A 6,000-nucleotide genomic window follows, 5' to 3' on the forward strand; every position below is an offset into this window, starting at 1 on the left:
TCTGTAGCAATATGTCGGAATTCATGTAGAATTTCCTCAAATATGATCCTGCAATCATTCTTCAGCTCAGTCAGACTCAACAGTGTTTCTCCAATAAGAGGCAGTATATAGCAAACAATGATTTCAGTAGTTACAACAAATGGGTTTCGGGAATTTGTGTTATAGTGTGAGCTTGTTTTCGCGTGTTTTTGTAAAAAAATGAAATAAAAATAAAATTAAAATAAAAAGACTGTGTCTCGTTATATCGCTCAGGCTGCACTGCAGCGTCTATTCACAGGCGCGATCCCGCTACTGGGCGGCACGGGGGCTTTGACCTGCTTCGTTTCCGACCTGGGCCGATGCACCCCTCCTTAGGCGACCTGCTGGTCCCGAGCTCCCCCGGGAGCACCATATCGATACCGAACTTAGCGCGGACGCCTGCTCTACATAGTCCACTGCAGCTCTGAAGTCCTGAACTCAAACCATCCTCCAGCCTCAGCCTCCCGGGAACTTGGATTACAGGCGCGCGCCACCGCACCCGGCGAGATGCTGACATACCAATAGTGGTTTTGACTTTTACCTGGCGATAAGGACTTGGTCAAACTGCGCCATCTAGCGAGCTTACTCATGACGTCACTTCAATGTTACAGTTACAGTGCAGTACAGCACTACTCAATATCCATAGTAAATCTATACTCAATCAATCAAGATTTAAATAGCACTTTTCAGGAAACATATCAATCAAATCAACGTATCCCCATCTTAGTCTCTGTTTTCTTGAATTTTAGAGATGTCAGTAGCTTATTTATGTCCAGAATAGTCTGTAAATAAAACTTTTGAAGGAACTGCTCGTATCTTCAGCATCCATTAGACCAACTCACAACCCAGATACAAACTAACATTTTAATAACATGAAGGTATACTGTAATTTAAATCAATCAATTTGAGAGTAAATGAGGACCGATGGTGGTTTTGATGTATGTTAACAAAGCCCAACTGACTTCAAAGAGCTCTTATGCCTTTTCAATTGCAGCCATCTGCGTTTATTTGTTTTTTTTTTTTTAATTTCTGAAAGTCAGTGAAGCATAAAAATGGTGAAAGTAAGAAAAGGACCACTTTTAGTAGAGTCCAAACACCAACCAAAACCCCTAAAAAGATGAAAAAAGAAGAGTTTATTTGATTGCATCTAAGACATGTTTTTATTCATAAACAATTAACATCATGGATTATTCTCTGCCGCCATCTCCTGGCTTAAAACCATGATTGCAGCGTCAATTGAATCCCGCACCCCACCTTTTGGTTAATGTACTTATTTTTGCCAATTATTCAAAACAATAATTTTGTATTGTCTAATGCGAACGAAAACCAGTGCCAAATGAGCACAGTGTAGCAGCGAGATGCTGGACAGACCTTGCGACGACTACTTAATACAAAGTCCGCTATGTAATATAAATACACATTTCTCGACCTGTGAAATTTTATACATTTTTAAGATGGGATGTGTTGTTTGAGGTGTCCTTAAAAAGTTCAAAGTGAGATATTTTCTCTATTAAGTACAGTATGTGTAAACAATGCCATACTGAGTTCCAAAAGCCCTTATGCGAGCCCATTGCGCCTATCTGCTTTTATTTTACTTTTATCAGCCTTTTATTCAATTTTTGTTTGTTAGTAACGCATAAAAATGGTGAAAGTAAGAAAAGGACCACTTTTAGTAGAGTCCAAACCCCAACCAAATCCCCAAAAAGAGAAAAGAAGAGTTTATTTGATCGCGTTTAAGAAATGATTTCTTTTATAAACAATTAACATCATGTGTTATTCTCTGTTGCAATCTCCTGGTTTAAAATCACGATTACAGCGCAAATTAAATCCCACACCCCACCTTTAACAAATTGGTGATTGGTCATGTACCTGTTTTTGCCATTTATTCAAACTAATGTGTTTATTTTTACTGAGTTAAGTTTTTGCTACCACTTGCACTGCTCGTTCTATGCGTTTATACTGTCATTGGCGTCGGTTTTAAGAGTATTGTTAATTATTAATTTTACAATTCTAACCATTTTAACATAGTTAGAAGTAAAGCAGCCGAGTCCTGCCATGGCCGGGCATTATACCGGCGGGCGGAGACGTAACTGCGTGAGATTCTTGCTCAAAGATGTTGTGGCAATTTCGGAGGGAATGTCAAGGACGGATTTTATTAACAAGTTTGTTGAAAAGATTCTGAAGTTTAAAAAGGAAGAGGTACATGCTGTCATAAAAATGACTTCTGGCAAAGGCTTTGATGTGAGTTTTGAAACGGCAGCTCTTTATCAAGAGTTTTGGAAATTTCTTTGAGGGAGTGAGGTCCCAGTTTCCAGGATTTACAGTGGAGAAGCTGACTGATAATGCTAACAAGATTGTCGTTGTTAGAATGTTTAGTGAAATAATCAGTGCTGATGACGTCTGTTATTGGTTGAGTAGATACCGCTCAGTAAAAGGCCAGGCTATGAAGGTGAGGTGTGAGAAAGGCTATTGGAATGGTGCCTGGAGGGTACCAGTCCAACTACGGCAAGATCCTCAGGGCTTTCAGGGACTGAAACAAATTCCGTTGACTATATTCCTGGGGGAAAACTGTGGCTTTATCCACTATCAAGGGCAACCGAAACTCTGTCGCAAATGTGGTGAGCATGGGCATCTGGCTGAGGTATGTGATCGAATTTTTTGTGGAAAGTGCAGAACAATTGGACATTCCTTTGAGGAATGTAGCAATAGCAGAAAATGCAATCTCTGTGGAGAAAAGAATCACCTCTTTAGAAACTGCCCGAATTCGTTTGCTAACAAATTGAAAGCTAGGAAGGCAGTTAACAAAGACAACAAAGACAATGAAATGATGTCAGACAACATAGATAATGAAATGAATAAATGTCACAAAGACAATGAAGTGAATAAAGATAACAAAGACAATGAAATTAATAAAGTCATGGAAATACAAAATGAAAATGAACAAGAAATTAATGAAGTTATAGAAATACCCAATGAAGATGAACAGGAAATGAATAAAGTTATGGAAATACCCAATGAAATTGATCAAGAAATGCACAAAGAAATTGGACAAGACAAACAAATTGAATAAACAGATGTACCTACCAAAACCCCTGGAGCAGAGACCAGAGAATCAAAATTGAAACAGGAAGAACCAGGAAATTCTAATTCGATTTCTCATAAAATACCTGAATTTGGACATGACAAACGAATAGAAAAAGCAACTGCCACTCCGAAAACACATATTAATCAGGAAGGGCCTGGAAGAGAGTTCAAATTAGCAAATTTGTTTGCTACGCCATTGCCGGGATTTGGAGAAGACAAACAAATCGAAAAGGCGAATGACTCTCCAAAAACCCATACGGGCACTGGAAAGAGGAGTAAAAGTAAGACAAAATTGGGAGTGGTGAAAAAAACAGAAACAAAGATAAGAGATTTAGAAGAAAGCCGATTGCCGGTGAATAAGCCCACAAGGGAACTGTATGAAGTTGAGACGGAGGAAGTCGGGGAGGGAAAAAATCTGACCCTTAGTAGGCAAGGAAGTAAGAGACCCCTTGATAGGTCCTCTGGCTCACCCCCTAACCCAGAAAAAAGGGGAAGACCTGGAACCACAGACAGAGAGTCAGAGGGTCCCAGAGTTTTCCCCGGTGAGTCTCAAAATGAGGTACTACTCTTAAGTGATGTGTCTGACACAGGTGACACTCTCGATGATCTCGATGATCACCAAAGAATGGACTCAGATCCCCCGGTTTTGTCTAACTAGTTTAAATACTTCAACAACTATTATGAACATTACATTCTCTACTATCAATGTGAGAAGTGTGAGATCAAAGGTTAAGGCTCACAGTGTTTTATCGTTCTTAAAAACTATCAGAACGGATGTGTTTTTACTACAGGAATGCTGCATCCCCTTTCTAAAAAATTATAAACGGTGGGAAGAGATTTGGCCATATCCGTCATTATGGAGTGGCTCGAATGAAAACCGTAACGATGGGGTAGCCATTTTAATAAACAACCCTCAACTCATCATAAAGGGGAGTACTGTGATGAGAGACGGACGCGCAATCTTAGCAAGACTTTCTTATATAGGGAATGATTTTAACCTCATTAACATATACGGCCATGCCGACAGACAACTCAGGTACGAACTGTTAGAGGACATCCAGTCGCATATGCTAGGCCATCAACCACTAATCGTGGGAGGAGATTTTAATTGCATCCTAAGTAGGAAGGATAGAAAGAGGAACGATGAGGAGTTTAAAGTAGATAAAACATCAACTTTATTACAAGACATGTGCCGGACATTTAAACTGGTGGACTGTTTCAAATCCATACATCCAGGAGAGGAGGGCTTCACCTGGTTCAGTAGTGACAATGCCAGAGCCTCTCGAATAGACTACATATTTACGAGGGGTTTAGCACAGAGTGATGCAAGATTAATTCCAGTTTTTTTTTCGGATCACTTGCTACTGTCCTGCTCTTTCTCATTTCCTTCAGGTATGACTGTTGGGAAGGGTTTGTGGAAGTTAAACTGCTCCCTGCTGGAGGATGAGGCTCTAGCCGCACAATACAGGGAGCTGTACAAAGACTGGCAGACCCTTCAAGACTCGTATGATTCACGAGCACAATGGTGGGAAATGACAAAGAAACGAACACAGACCTTTTTTAAAAATGCAGGGAAAAACAAGAAACTCAAAGAGAGGAAACGCATGTCGGGACTACAAAGAAGACTCCAACGCTATTTCATCCTAACAGAAAAAGGGATGGACTTTAATGATGAAATCAAAGAGACCAAACAAGAACTAAACGCTTTGGCGGAAATAAAGAGCAAAGGCATCATAATAAGAAGCAGAGAAAGAGAAATAGAAGAAGGGGAAAAATGTACACGCTACTTTTTTAAAAAAATTATGGGCAAAAATGAGGGGATTTTAAACTTCAAAACGAATAACAAAGGAAAGTAGTGAAATAACCAGATTGGTCGAAGACTACTAAAAAACATTATTTGAAAAGAAAGAAACATGAGAATGAAATGGGGCATGTATTAGATCATATTTCAAGATCAGTGCGTCAAGACCCCTTTTTAACATCGGACTTTACCCAAGACCAACTGAATGATTGCATAAAGACTATGAAAAAAGGCAAATCACCCGGGGAGGACGGACTCAACCTCGAATTTTACCGGACTTTTTGGGATATTTTAGCACCAGATCTGTTAACTGTTTTTTAAACGAATTTTCCAGTCGAGACCATATGCCAGACAGTTTCAGAATCGGGATAGTTACTCTATTGCACAAAAAAGGAGACAAAATTGACTTAAAAAACTGGCAACCCATAACGCTTTTAAACGTGGACTGTAAAATTTTCAGCAAGCTTCTAGCAACACGAATGTCTGTTGTCTCGGGAGACTTGGTTGATCCAGACCAAACCTGTGCCATTGTAGGAAGGAAGATCAGCGACAGTCTCATGCTGATCCGTGACACCATTTGTTATGCAAGAGACAGAAACATGCGACTAGTGGTCCTAAACCTAGACTTTGAAAAAGCCTTTGATCGAGTCTCGCACCAATACCTCTTCAGGGTATTGCAAAAATGTGGTTTTCCCCAAAAATACATCAATTGGGTAGGACTGCTATACCGAGACATCTACAGCAAATTCATGATTAACGGGAATTTATCGGAAGCAATCGAGATCAACTGCGGTGTACGTCAAGGTTGCCTTATGTCTCCCCTTCTCTATGTTCTTTGCATTGAACCTTTGGCACAAATGTTAAGAAAAGATAGATTTGTCGAAGGCATCAATATCCCAGGAAGTGGGGGACAAATTACCAAGTGTGTTTTGTACATGGATGATTTTAATATTTTGTGTACTGACCGCGCATCTGTTGAAAGAGCCCTTGACTTGACTGACCTGTTTGGGAGGGCGTCTGGGTCAAGGCTAAATAGAGAAAAATCACAAGTGAAGTTTTATGGAATGTGGAAAGAGACAGAAAAGGCAGGACTCCCG

The 6,000-nt window shown here is 40.0% G+C and overlaps 1 non-coding gene across 1 annotated transcript; it reads right to left on the minus strand.

The window, feature by feature from the left end:
• Positions 1-223: 223 nt before the first annotated feature.
• LOC148354008 (signal recognition particle RNA) lies at positions 224-522 on the minus strand. The gene has a single exon (XR_015852600.1).
• Between the last annotated feature and the right edge of the window lie 5,478 nt (positions 523-6,000).

Source organism: Urocampus carinirostris, chromosome 13 (assembly GCF_059441175.1).
Source record: "Urocampus carinirostris isolate Australia breed hairy pipefish chromosome 13, RoL_Ucar_1.0, whole genome shotgun sequence".
In the NCBI taxonomy this organism is placed as follows: domain Eukaryota; kingdom Metazoa; phylum Chordata; class Actinopteri; order Syngnathiformes; family Syngnathidae; genus Urocampus; species Urocampus carinirostris.